This window comes from Triticum aestivum, chromosome 7D, assembly GCF_018294505.1.
Source record: "Triticum aestivum cultivar Chinese Spring chromosome 7D, IWGSC CS RefSeq v2.1, whole genome shotgun sequence".
Taxonomy (NCBI): Eukaryota; Viridiplantae; Streptophyta; class Magnoliopsida; order Poales; family Poaceae; genus Triticum; species Triticum aestivum.
Window position 1 is genome coordinate 59,642,872 of NC_057814.1, and position 14,975 is coordinate 59,657,846.

At 49.7% G+C, this 14,975-nt stretch overlaps 1 pseudogene; it reads left to right on the forward strand.

Moving 5' to 3' along the window:
• Positions 1 to 8,509: 8,509 nt before the first annotated feature.
• Positions 8,510 to 9,676, forward strand: LOC123170789 (uncharacterized; annotated as a pseudogene).
• Positions 9,677 to 14,975: the final 5,299 nt, after the last annotated feature.

Sequence of the window (14,975 nt, forward strand, 5' to 3'; positions counted from 1 at the left end):
GCCCGTTCCAGAACAGATCGGGGGGAAGAGAGGAGCGAGGGGGATCGAGGGGATCCTACGGGAGTGGGAGTGGGGTGGATCGGTTAGGGTTTGTGGGTGGTGGGGGATAAGGGAGGCGGCTGGGCCGGCCAGCTGGGTTGGGCCGGTTGGCCAAGTCCCGGGTGGGCATTGGGGGTTTCTTTTTTTTTTACTTCTCTCCATTTGTTTTGTCTTACTTTTAAAAACCTTTCTGTTTTATATCAGTTTCATTTTATATTTTAGTTTTATAAAATAGTTAATTAGCCCCTAAATTAGCATTAGCAATTATGCCACTGCCACAATTATCTTAGGTCCAAGATAAAATAGTTTAACAATTTAATATTTATAAAAGGCATTTAATTAATGTCTTAGCTACTGTTTTAATTATTCAAGGGCATTAAACCACTTTATAAAAATGTTGTTTCACCTCCATAATTAGTTATGGAATATTCTCAACACTTTGAACATTTTAGGTTTGACATTTGAAAACTTTATTTGTTTGACTTGAATTTAAATTTGAATTGAACGGGGTTTGTATCAATGCGAGTTTATCAACAGTAATCGTGGTGACGTGGCATCATTAGTAGAGGGTTACTGTAGCCTAAATATCCGGGCGTCACAATTCTTCTCCACTACAAGAAATCTCGTCCCGAGATTAAGGGGTGGAGTACGGGGGAAAGACTCGGGAAGGACGGAGCTCAACACAAGATAGGTACATGGGGGCTATCTTAGTGAACATGGCATAGAGGGATCTCTCGAGTTGAAATTCAAGAAAGTCATGGATAGCAAGGTAAGGAGGTGCAATAAGAAGCTTCAACCGGGTAGGCAATCGTTCGTTGCCTGAAACAGAGGGTGAAAGGTATTCGGAGCAATGGGAATAAGTATTGCGTCTGATACCAGAATAGATCACTAGGAAGGTGGCTCGTGATTTGCATATAAAGCCAAGTGCGAGGAACAGTTTCGGAGATCAGGGATGTACATGAGAGTTAGGTTTCGATCCTGGGACCTGTGGGTTATGGGCCCACCATGTGGGATAAAAGTAGGGAGGGAGATGATGTCTTGCACGATCATGTAAGCAAGGCATGTCAGAGGATAGCCTACCAGTTATGTCGGCAACAACATCGGTACCAAGGGCGAGGGACGAAGAGAACTATTTTCCTGCTCGTTGAACGAGGCGGACCATTAGGCAAGGTTCTCGTCCATCGGCGGACACCGGAATGTCATCAACAATAGTAACAGGTTCTTACTGACAGAGTTGTACACCGAGGTGCTTCCAAAAGCAGTGACTTATTACTGCTTAGATCATATAAACCTCAAGAAGGTTAAACAAAAGAATGGAAAGGAAAATGTGATTAACAGATTAAACACTATAATGGAAAGGAAAATGTGTTTAAACACATATTCATGGGTATATCCTTTCCAAGGACAAGCAGAGCATGATATCCATGACACGATATAATGTAGAAAACTCTTTAGATAAGAGGAGAGAAATTTCATGACATTATCCATTCAACGATGTTTGGGTAATCTCAACCAGAAACATTTAGCGTGGTGCTTCAAATGTTCTTAATGAAAATCGGAGTACCATAGACATGCTTCGAGATAGCCTTGACATGGTTAACAGGTGAATATCAGACTTTGGAAACACAAAGGATCCATCAGGAATAACGTGTAGATTAAGTCATACATTTTCCTTATGGAAGAATGGATAACCCTGCTGAAAAAGGGCCAGGTGTGCTAGGCATGACATCACCTTACCGGGTCATATAAAGACAAATGTTATAACTCTTGGAAATATGTTCCAACCATCATATCTGACCAAGATTCAGATCTGATTGGTGTCAGGATAACTCAGACTCAGGATGCCTCAGAAGAAAGGTGCAACACAAATTGTCGAGATGACATTGTAAGATTCTCGGGAATTGAACTATAGAAGCAAGTTCCGAACAAAGGTTCATCTTTAAGCCAAGGAGAGGATGAGGAGGTGGCTGATGGACTCAACGATAATTCAACGAGATATCCAAAAAGATGGATCTCCCCAGTTATGTGAATAAGGAGATAACATTTGTCAGATCAAATGATATAATGAAATATGCTCGAGGAAAACATACACAATTAAACATTGGTTGAAAGGTGCGCCCGAAATATGGGTTGGGTTGCACGACCAATGTCAGAATGGTGATTCAATAATCAATAGTCTAAGAATGAATGATCGGCCATTAACTTCAAAGCAATAGGGTTGCTAGAAGGGCAGAATCCAAACAGCACCGCTCACTTGTTGGTACCCCGGCTGGAATCAACACGAGGACCCAAGAAAGAATGGTGATGGTGAGAAGTATCATCATACCAAGAATTCTTAAGAGGTGGTGAAATTCTCACAACATAGATGACATAAGAGATGTTAATGTTCCAAGGTAAGGAAGAACAATTGTTTGATAGCCAGGAACTCAAGGTGTAACACCAAACACGAACAAGCTTGTGTTGGTGGGAAGGCAATAAAGTGGTCGACGATAACACAGATCATCAAGGGCAAGGATGGTATTTCTCATCATGAACTCATTTGATATCCTGGGAGAGCTCAGAATGCTGATGATGATCACGACACATTTCTCGAGAGATTTCAAGAAGATGTAATCGATCGACGATAACCTCAAGTCAAAGGAATGATGAAGCGAATGGTTATTGGAACCAAGGATTAGACACATACTCGAAATCAAGCTTGCTGTTCAAGGCGAAATGCTATGACGAGTAAGGTTGACATAAGCCGAGCTCATCGCTGAAAGTTGTGCTCCGGGAATAAGGACCAGGTAGCACAGTTAAAATTTAATACGATAATGATATAGCCGATCAAGCTAGGAATGACTTGAAGGATTAATAAATTCATAAGCAACGAAGATTACTTAGAGTTATTGAACCATAGTGCGGACTCGGTTCAGTTATCAGTGTCTTTGAGTGTTTAATAACTCAGAACCCGAGGGGGATTGGAATCGGTGAGAATGTAGTACTTGATGAAGAACTCATAAGAAGTTATGTTGTTTCGTGATGATCTCGAGATACCAGGGGGTAATACTCGACGACAGATCAAAGTAGAGGTTGGACTGTGGTATTGCTCTGTAGAAGACAAGTGCTTAAACTTGCACAGGAAATGGTATTTAAAGGAGAGCATGGTCGGAACCACGATTGCAAAAAGCCAGATCCCAGATATAAAATGAACTTATACCAAAGGAATAATTAATTTAAGAGAAGCTTTAATGATAAGATCTACATCGTGTCCATGGGCATGAACACAAAGTTCAAGGTCAACTCCCACTTCTCCAATGCATAACCTTTCATTCACTTCTCACTTTCAAAGAAGTTGTAGTGTTGAAATTTTATCTGGCAAAATACCAGAAGAGTATGACTCGTGAAAACTTTCGAGTTCACACATATTAAGGAAGGCATAGGTTCAACCCATAGGGGCATCTTAGGAACATATATCACGAGCTTCAGGAGTAATGAACAATAGCTCGAAAGCAGAGCACGCTTGAAAAGGGATATGATACAATTTACCAAAGGCATTATTTATCAGGGATGGAACTCACAAGATTTGAATGTGAATGATACCATCGGATAACAACCCAGCAATGGGTTTGGCGGTCCATAACGGAGCTGACGTGAGTATCGGTACTCGTTCAGAGGAAGAAAGAATGCAAAGGCATTGGATTATAGAAGCATCTTGCTAATTCATAGCTCACATGTAAAGGGGTTATGATTTCCAAATCAAAGGATCAGAAGCAAACGCTCTGATTAAGGATGGATAAGTTGAGTAGACTTAGGGGTACAACCGACGGCAATTCGGTTGGTTGAGAACCAGTTCATGTTTAAAATGACGTCTGATCCAGAAGGATGAATTCTAGGATTCGACTAAGGAATGCGAGCATTCTCAACTTATTGAATCAATGGACTCAAAATGATAGTGGCAAAGGATGACAATAAGATTACAATACTTATGGGATTAACCAAAATGCAAGCAAGAAAGGATTTCAAGAGCAATAAGTAGTTGAGGATTTTCAGAAGATCGAATGGTATTTCGAAGACTTTGTGAAACATACGGACAACTGGGGATGAGCGGATACTCAATAAGTGCGAGGAATTATCCATAGGGGTATTCATATGGCAAAGAACTGCAAGGCAGTAGGCACAAGATATTCTCGGAACAATAGAGAGAATTTCGGGGTACCTTGTAATAACAAGATCGATTGGGAATAACAGTAAGAGAGACAGGTGTAAGCATTTATCCATAGGGATATTTCGGTGGTAGGGAATTGCAAAAACAACGGACACAAGGTCTGGAGAGAATATTGGAGAGTATCTTCGAAATCTTCTTGTGCAGCCGGCGATCATTTGGACAGAAGGGGCTCTCCGTGAGAAAGTATTTTCGAGAACCTAAAGTTAGTTTTTAGTATATTCATTAAACCCGAATAGGAGAGAGTTCAGAGTCCCAGAGTAAAGGTCGAGGAGTAAAAGATCCTAGTACCACCCAATTGGCGACGTGGGCCCGTAAGGCACACATCCATGTTAGTAAAGAGTTTTGCAATGTCTAGACTCGACTTCGGCCAAGGAGTGTGGAAGGGGGATTCCTACAGGCAGTCGGCTCTGATACCAACTTGTGACGCCCCCGATTCAATCGTACACTAATCATACACGCAAACGTGTACGATCAAGATCAGGGACTCACGGGAAGATATGACAACACAACTCTACAAATAAAATAAGTCATACAAGCATCATAATACAAGCCAGGGGCCTTGAGGGCTCGAATACAAGTGCTCGATCATAGACGAGTCAGCGGAAGCAACAATATCTGAGTACAGACATAAGTTAAACAAGTTGCCATAAGATGGCTAGCACAAACTGGGATACAATCGAAAGAGGCGCAGGCCTCCTGCCTGGGATCCTCCTAAGCTACTCCTGGTCGTCGTCAGCGGCCTGAACGTAGTAGTAGGCACCTCCACAGTAGTAGGAGTCGTCGTCGACGGTGGCGTCTGGCTCCTGGGCTCCAGCATCTGGTTGCGACAACCAGAAAGAAAGGAAAGGGGGAAAAGAGGGGGAAATGCAACCGTGAGTACTCATCCAAAGTACTCGCAAGCAAGGATCTACACTACATATGCATGGATATATGTGTAAAGGGCCAAATCAGTGGACTGAACTGCAGAATGCCAGAATAAGAGGGGGATAGCTAATCATGTCGAAGACTACACTTCTGGCCATCTCCATCTTGCAGCATATAGAAGAGAGTAGATTGAAGTCCTCCAAGTAGAAGCGCATAGCATAATCCTACTCGGCGATCCCCTCCTCGTCGCCCTGTTAGAGAGCGACCACCGGGTTATATCTGGCACTTAGAAGGGTGTGTTTTATTAAGTATCCAGTTCTAATTGTCATAAGGTCAAGGTACAACTCCAAGTTGTCCTGTTACCGAAGATCACGGCTATTCGAATAGATTAACTTCCCTGCAGGGGTGCACCACATAACCCAACATGCTTGATCCCATTCGGCCGGACACACTTTCCTGGGTCATGCCCGGCCTCGGAAGATTAACACGTCGCAGCCCCACCTAAGCACAACAGAGCGGTCAGCACGCCGGTCTAATCCTAAGCGCACAGGGGTCTGGGCCCATAGCCCATAGCACACCTACACGTTGCGAACGCGATCGCGAGCAGACCTAGCAACCCACACGATCACGGCGGTTACGTCAACGCGGTCCAACACGGCGCGCGCCACTGTCGCTGACGTCAAGAAGGCTTCGGTTGATACCACGACGCCGGGATACCCATAACTACTCCCACGTAGATGGTTAGTGCGTATAGACCAAATGGCCAGACTCAGATCAAATACCCAGAACTCGTTAAGCGTGTTATTTTGAAATAACCGCAGACGCCGACCAGGGCCAGATCCACTTCTCACCTAGGTAGTCCCAACCTGCCCTGTCGCTCTGCCACAAAGATCCACACAAAGGGCCGTTGGGACAAAGGTCCTTTCAGCCCCCAAGCCGTGAATCACTCGCGGGTACTCTTCGAGCAGACCCAACTTTAGTCACCACATGTATCATGTATAAGTATATAGTATATATCCGTGATCACCTCCCGAGTGATCACGGCCCGATAGTATAGCATGGCAAACGGACAAGTATGTAGGGCGACTGATGGAATACTAGCATCCTATACTAAGCATGTAGGATTGCAGGTAAAGGTAGCAACAGTAGTAGCAAGGAGAGGCTATGCATCAGGATAGGATTAACGGAAAACAGTAACATGCTACACTACTCTAATGCAAGCAGTATAGAGAAGAGTAGGCGATATCTGGTGATCAACGGGGGGGCTTGCCTGGTTGCTCTGGCAAGTAGGGCTCGTCAACAGTGTAGTCGGTCGGGGCACCAGCAGCAGCGTCGGCCTCGTAGTCTACCGGAGAGAAGAGGGGGAAGAAACAATGAATACAATGCAAACATATGCATAACGATGCATGACATGACAATGAGCGTTGCTAGGTGTGCCCTAATTGCGGTAGTAGGTGATACCGACGAAGGGGGAAGCATCCGGGAAAGTATTCCCGGTGTTTCGCGTTTTTGGACAGATGAATCGGAGGGGGAAGTTGCGTGTTCGATATGCTAGGGGTGTGTGGCGGACGAACGGGCTGCGTATCCGGATTCGTCTCGAAATTCTGAGCAACTTTCATGTAGAAAGTATTTTCATCTGAGCTACGGTTTAAAAGATATGAATTTCTAAAGATTAATTGAAATTATGGAATCTATTTAATTATTTAAAATAAACACTAACCGAAATAGTGTTGCGATGACATCGGCATGACATCATGCCGACGTCAGCAGTCAACAGGGGTTGACTAAGTCAAACAAACATGTGGGTCCAGTGGGACCCACCTGTCATTCTCTGCTTAGGTTAATTAGGTTTAGTTAAACTAATTACTATTTAAATAACTAACTAATTAATTAGATTAATTAATCAGGTTTAATTAACTTAATTAATTTAGTTAATTATTTATTTATTTATTTTAATTATTATTATTTATTATTATTATTTTTATTTTTATTTTTTATTTTTAAAACATTTTGTGGGCGGGCCCCACTGTCATTGGCCCTAGGGGCCTTAGCGGTTACGGGCGTGCGGGCGCAGGGGCGCTGTCGCCCAGCCCGAACGGGCGCCGATGCGGGAGTGAGCGCCGGCAGCGGGCGCCGGGCGGCGAAGGAGCAGCGGGGCGAGGCCACGGGCTTGGACCAGATGCAGGGAACGGGCAGCGGTGGCACGGCGAGGCCTGCGCGGTTGCGGGCGGCGAGGGAAGCAGGGCGGCGATGGCCGTGGCCGCGGCGGAGGGGCGGAACGCGGCGTGCGTGCAGCGTGAGCGGGAGGCAGGGGAGGCCAGGGGCGAGGCATCCTTGGGCGCATGCAGGTGGCGCGGTGTGGGGCACGGCTTGGGCGCGGTGTGCACGCATCGGGGCGTGCCAGAGCGGGCCAGTGGCGCGGTGGTGATGGCGGGTCGCCTTGGAGCAAGTGGGGGAAGAGGAGAGGCGGAGGCCGGGGCTCACGGCGGTTCGTAGGGCAACGGCAGCGGGTGTCGAGGAGGGGGACGAGGACGGCGCGACGCAGGGAAGGACGACGGGGTGGCGGTCCGGCGAGGAGGCGTGGTCGAGGCGGTGAGGCGACGACGGCGACGTCGGGCGGTGGCGTCGTCGGGGCGAGGTGAGGCAGCGACGGCGACGGGGCACAACGGTGGGGCGAAGGGGTCAGGGCGGTTCGCCCGATCCAGAACAAATCGGGGGGGAAGAGAGGAGCGAGGGGGATCGAGGGGATCGTGCGGGAGTGGGAGTGGGGGTGGATCGGTTAGGGTTTGCGGGTGGTGGGGGGATAAGGGAGGCGGCTGGGTTGGGCCGGTTGGCCAAGGCCCGGGTGGGCAGTGGGGGTTTCTATTTTATTTTATTTTACTTAACTCCATTTGTTTGGTCTTACTTTTAAAAACCTTTCTGTTTTCTATCAGTTTCATTTTATATTTTAGTTTTATAAAATAGTTAATTAGCCCCTAAATTAGCATTAGCAATTATGCCACTGCCACAATTATCTTAGGTCCAAGATAAAATAGTTTAACAATTTAATATTTATAAAAGGCATTTAATTAATGTCTTAGCTACTGTTTTAATTATTCAAGGGCATTAAACCACTTTATAAAAATGTTGGTTCACCTCCATAATTAGTTATGGAATATTTTCAACACTTTGAACATTTTAGGTTTGACATTTGAAAACTTTATTTGTTTGACTTGAATTTAAATTTGAATTGAACGGGGTTTGAATCAATGCGAGTTTATCAACAGTAATCGTGGTGACGTGGCATCATTAGTAGAGGGTTACTGTAGCTTAAATATCCGGGCGTCACATGTCATTCGGGGGTCCCTTGTCCTGCTTAACGCCGTGCCGGACGCGCTTCCCACATACGCCATGGCCGCCATGGAGGTGCCTCCGTCTGTCCTTCGGGCGATCGACGCCTTCGGAGGTCTTTCCTCTGGTCCGGTGCGGATAAAGCGTCGGGTCCGCAGTGCCTTGTCGCTTGGGTCCACGTCACCTGGACTAAGGAGGAGGGAGGGTTGGGGGTGCGCGCCCTTCCGGTCCAGAACCAGTGCCTCCTGCTGAAGCTCCTCCACCGTCTTCACTCTCGCCAGGACTCCCCGTGGGCTCGCTGGATTTGGGGCGAATTGGGTCGCTCTCTCCTAACCCCGGCGTCGGCCATGTCCCGCCCCGGACCACATTGGTCGTCCACTCGCCAAACTTATGCCTCTGTACAGGGCGCTCACCAAAGTCTCCGTCGGAGACGGGCGTACGACGGTGTTCTGGCTCGACTCGTGGCTCCCCGGCGGCGCTCTCTACATCCAGATGAGCTCTCTCTTCTCCCACGTCACCTCGCCGGACGTCTCGGTTGCCCACGTCGTCCAACATGGACTTGACGGGGGGCTTGTACCGCGACTAAACCACACTGGGGCGCGGGAGCGAGGCATCCTCCTCCCCATCATCCAGGCGCTGGTTCTGTCCGATGAGGCCGACGCTCGGGCTCTCCGTCCTGGCTGTGCCAAAGGCGCCGCCCTCTCCTCAGCCGGGGTATACCAGCTATGCCACTTTGGTGGAGTGGGAGCGCCCTTCGCCAACTTCATCTGGACGAGCTACGCCCCCAACAGGGTCCGCTTCTTCGCCTAGCTCCTGGTCCAGGCTCAGATACACACGAGAGATGTGTTTCTGCGTAAGCACATTGTTGAGGTGGCCGGGGCAGGCTGCCCTATCTGCTCGGCTCCGCTCGAGACGGCCGACCACCTCATCGTCGCCTGCCCCTTTGCTCAGCAGTTCTGGGCCTCGGTCGGGGCGGCCCCGTTAGTCTCCACCGTCAAGATGCTCCACCTTATGTCACCTCCGGGCTCTGTCCCTCCTCGGATGGGACCGGCTTTCTTGCTCCTTTGCTGCTGGCAACTTTGGAAACACCGCAACGCTGTGGTCCTCCAGAGCATGCCACCCTCGCTTCCCCGGCTGCTGCAGCTTTGCAGAGAGGATGTCGTGTTGTGGCGTGTCCGCCTCCCTGCGGCCCTCAAGGACGCTACCGATGTGTGGATTCAGTGCCTAACCGCCTAATGTTGCACCACCACCACCACCACCCCGCCCACTCCTCTGTCTCCTTCCCTGCTTGTAAAAATGTAATGCTGACTTGTGTACTCGGGCGGTTCGGCCCAGATATATGAAAATTCAGGTGGGGAAATCCCCCCCCCCCTTGAAAATTTCAAAAAAAAACTACTAAACAAGAATGGTTAACACCAAAAATCAGCCCCTTAACCTTGTTGTTGTTTATTGGGAACTCCATGGCGACTTTCAGTACAACCCGGCTCTCCTTCTTCGGCTCGGTACAGTCCCTGGAGTAATGCCCATACTATTGACAAGTGTAGCAACGAACCTTGCGAATGTCGAAGTTTCTCTTCTTCTTGCCGGCGCCGCTGCGGTGGCAAGCAAGACACTCCTCCTCCGTGAGGAGAAGGCGACTCCCACCACCCTGGTCGTAGTTGTTAGCGCCCTCGTCCAAGTCACTCCGGCCATCCGCTGTTTTGAACCTTCCCACAAGCTCTTCCATGGACATGGTTTTAAGATCAAGAAGCTACTTAATAGCAATAGCTACCTGGGTATACTTGGACGGCATGATGCGGAGAAGCTTCTTCACGACCTTCACCTCGTCGAGGTTCTCGCCGAGCGTGCGCAGCTTGTTGGTGATCCCGTTCATGCGTATGGCGATCTCATCGAGAGTCTCGCCGCTCCTCATGCGGACGGCATCAAACTCCTTTAGGAGAGTCTGCGCCTTGGCCTCACGGACGCGGGCATCGCCGACCCGCATGATCTTGATGGCATCCCATGCCTCCTTTGTCGTCTAATTCACGGAAAGCGTGGAGTGCAATTCCTGCGGCCCGGCTCGCCAAATTGCCACAAGCGCCGCCATGTCCTGGCTGAAGCTCCTGCCTCCCTCAATGGCGTCCCACACACGTTGGGCCTCCATGTTCACCTTCAGGATCAGCAACCACTCGAAGTAGTTCGTCGCCGTCAGCGGCGGGTAGACGACGGTGCTTCTGGCCTGGTGGATGACCTTCTGCTGCACCACCACCTCACGGCAGCAATGTCGCGTCAGGCTCCGGTCGTGCCGCACCGGCGAGGCCGAAACACGGCGGCGACCCGGCGACGGAGAGCGCGAACCTTCACTCACCATAGCTCTGATGCCAAGTGTAATCTTACCCAAGGTAGAAGATGAACTCATGCACACAAGATAGAAGAAGTGTACACGGGAGTTTTGGCATCTCACAACTTGTACCTTTTCTGACTCTCTTTCTCTTAATTAACCAAAGTGATTACAAAGGTATTTAAAAGGGAAGCAAACACATGGGCCAAGTCACACACACCGGCCTAATCCTAAACTAATGCTCCACGCACACATGTACTCCACTAAAGAAGTGCATGCACATCCAGCCACTCCGATGGACCAACTCAACGTCTTTGCCTCAACTAACTCACCTCAGTTTGGGCTAGTCTCTTGGCACGACAACGTACAGATCCCTTTCGCTCTCGGCTGCATGCATGTACCTATACAATCTATCTAAAATTTATTCATGTACTCACAACTATTGGCTTCACTTGACCCATGATCAGCTAGCACAGTTGCCGATCCATCAGTCCACTTCACCATGATCTCATGCATTGCTGTACCAGACTTAGACTGAACAGACCCAAACAGAAATAAACTAGATAAACTACTAAACAACAATGGTTAACACCAACAATCACCCCCTTAACCTTGTTGTGCTTTATTAGGAACTCCAGGGCGACCTTCAGTACAACCCCGGCTTGTCGTTGGCGGTCGCGTCGGCGAGAAGCACCCGCTCCTTCTTCGGCTCGGTACAGTCCCTGGAGCAACGAACCTTGCTAATGTCGAAGTTTCTCTTTTTCTTGTCGACGCTGCTGCGGTGGCGAGCAAGCCACTCATCCCCTGTGAGGAGCAGGCGACTCCCACCACCCTGGTCCTAGTTGCTGGCGCCCTCATCCAAGTCGCTCCGGCCCTCCGCCGTTTTGAGCCTTCCCACAAGCTCTTCCATGGACATGGTTTTAAGATCAAGAAGCTTCTCAATGGCAATAGCTACCTGGGTATACCTGGACGGCACGATGCGGAGAAGCATCTTCACGACCTTCACCTCGTCGAGGTTCTCGATGAGCGTGTGCAGCTTGTCGGCGATCCCGTTCATGCGTATGGCGAGCTCGTCGAGTGTCTCGCCGCTCCTCATGCGGACGATGCGGACGGCATCAAACTCCATTAGGAGAGTCTGCGCCTTGGCCTCACGGACGCTGGCATCGCCGACCCGCATGATCTTGATGGCATCCCATGCCTCCTTTCCCGTCGCCTTCAAGGCAAGCGTGGAGTGCATCTCCTGCGGCACGGCTTGCAGAATTGCCGCAAGCGCCGCCCTGTCCCGGCTGAAGCTCCCGCCTCCCTCGATGGCGTCCCACATGTGTTGGGCCTCCATGTTCACCTTCATGATCAACGACCACTCAAAGTAGTCCGTCGCCATCAGCGGCGGGTAGACGACGGTGCTATTGGCCTGGTGGACGAACTCCTACTGCACCATCACCTCGCGGCAGCCACAACAACACGTCGGGCTCTGACCGTGGCGCACCGGCGAGGCCAACACACGGTGGTGACCCGGCGACGGAGTGTGCGAACCTTCACTCACCATGGCTCTAAGGCTAAGTGTAATCTCTGCCCAAGGTAGAAGATGAACTCACACACACACAAGATAGAAGAAGATTACACGGGAGTTTTGGCATCTCACAACTTGTGCCTTTTCTGACTCTCTTCCTCTTAATTAACCAAAGTGATTACAAGGGTATTTAAAAGGGAAGCAAACGCACGGGCCAAGACACACACACCGGCCTGATCCTAAACTCACGCTCCACGCACACATGTACTCCACTGAACAAGTGCATGCACATCAAGCCACTCCGATGGACTAACTCAACATCTTTTCCTCAACTAACTCACCTCACTTTGAGCTAGTCTCTGGGCACGGCAACATACATATCCCTCTCGCTGTCGCCTGCATGCATGTACGGATACAATCTATCTAAAACCTATGCATGTACTCACAACTCCTGGCTTCACTTGACCGATGATCAGCTCGCGCCATTGCCGATCCATCAGTCCACTTCACCATGATGCCATGCATTGCTGTACTAGACTTAGACTGAACAGACCCAAACAGAAATAAACTAGATGAACTACTAAACAACAATGGTTAACACAAACAATCACCCCCTTAACCTTGTTGTGCTTTATTGGGAACTCCATGGCGACCTTCAGTACAGCCCCGGCTTGTCGTTAGCAGCGACAAGCGCCCGCTCCTTCTTCGGCTCGGTACAATCCCTGGAGTAATGCCCGTACTTTTGGCAAGTGTAGCAACAAACCTTGCGAATGTCGAAGTTTCTCTTCTTCTTGCCGGCACCGCTGCAGTGGCTAGCAAGCCACTCCTCCTACATGAGGAGCAGGCGACTCCCACCACCCTGGTCGTAGTTGTTGGCACCCTCGTCAAGGTCGCTCCGGTCCTCCGCCGTTTTGAGCCTACCCACAAGCTCCTACATGGGCATGGTTTTATGATCAAGAAGCTGCTCAATGGAAATAGCCCTGGGTATACTTGGATGGAACGATGCGGAGAAGCTTCGTCACGACCTTCACCTCGTCGAGGTTCTCGCCGAGCATGCGCAGCTTGTTGGCAATCCGGTCCATGTGTATGGCGAGCTCGTCGAGGGTCTCGCCGCTCCTCGTGCGGACGGCATCAAAATCCTTTAGGAGAGTCTGCTCCTTGCCCTCATGGACGTGGTCATCGCCGACCCGCGTGATCTTGATGGCATCCCATGCCTCCTTTGCTGACAAATTCACGACAAGCGTGGAGTGCATCTCCTGCGGCACGGCCCGTAGAATTGCCGTAAGTGCCGCCCTGTCCTGGCTGAAGCTCAAGCCTCCCTCGATGGCGTCCCACACGTGTTGGGCCTCCATGTTCACCTTCATGATCAGGGACCACTCGAAGTAGTTCGTCGCCGTCAGTGGTGGGTAGACGATGGTGCTGCTGGCCTGGTGGACGAACACCTGCTGTACCACCACCTCGCGGCAGCCACGCCGGGTCGGGCTCCGGTCGTGGCGCACCGGCGAGGCCGAGACATGGCGGTGACCTGGCGACGGAGTGCGCGAACCTTCACTCACCATGGCTCTGATGCCAAGTGTAATCTTGCCCAAGGTAGAAGATGAACTCACACACACAAGATAGAAGAAGAGTACACGGGAGTTTTGGCAACACACAACTTGTGCCTTTTCTTACTCTCTTTATCTTAATTAACCAAAGAGATTACAAAGGTATTTAAAAGGGAAGCAAACGTACGGGCCAAGTCACAAACACCGGCCTGATCCTAAACTAACACTCCACGCATACATGTACTCCGCTAATTAAACAAGTGCATGCACATCCAGTCACTCCGATGGACCAACTCAACGTCTTTGCCTTAACTACCTCACCTCACTTTGAGCTAGTCTCTTGGCACGACAACCTACAGATCCCTTTCGCTCTCGGCTGCATGCATGTACCTACACAATCTATCTAAAACTTATGCATGTACTCACAACTCTTGGCTTCACTTGACCGATGATCTGATCGCACCATTGCCGATCCACCAGTCCACTTCACCATGATGCCATGCATTGTTGTACTAGACTTAGACTGAACAAACCCAAACAGAAATAAACTAGATGAACTACTAAACAACAATGGCTAACACCAACAATCACCCCCTTAACCTTATTGTGCTTTATTGGAAGCTCCATGGAGACCTTCAATACAACCCCGGCTTGTCGGCGGCGGTCGCATTGGCGAGAAGCACCCGCTCTTTCTTCGGCTCGGTACAATCCCTGGAGTAATGCCCGTACTGTTGGCAACTGTAGCAACGAACCTTGCGAATGTCGAAGTTTCTCTTCTTCTTGCCGGCGCCGCTGCGGTGGCGAGCAAGCCACTCCTCCTCCGTGAGGAGCAGGCGACTCCCACCACCCTGGTCGTAGTTGCTGGCGCCCTCGTCCAAGTCGCTTCGGCCCTCCGCTGTTTTGAGCCTTCCACAAGCTCTTGCATGGACATGGTTTTAAGATCAAGAAGCCGCTTAGTGGCAATAGCTACCTGGGTGTACTTGGACGGCACGATGCAGAGAAGCTTCTTCACGACCTTTACTTCGTCGAGGTTCTCATCGAGCGTGCGCACCTTGTTGGCGATCCCGTTCATGCGCATGGCGAGCTTGTCGAGTGTCTCGCCGCTCCTCATGCGGACGGCATCAAACTCCTTTAGGAGAGTCGGCGCCTTGGCCTCACGAA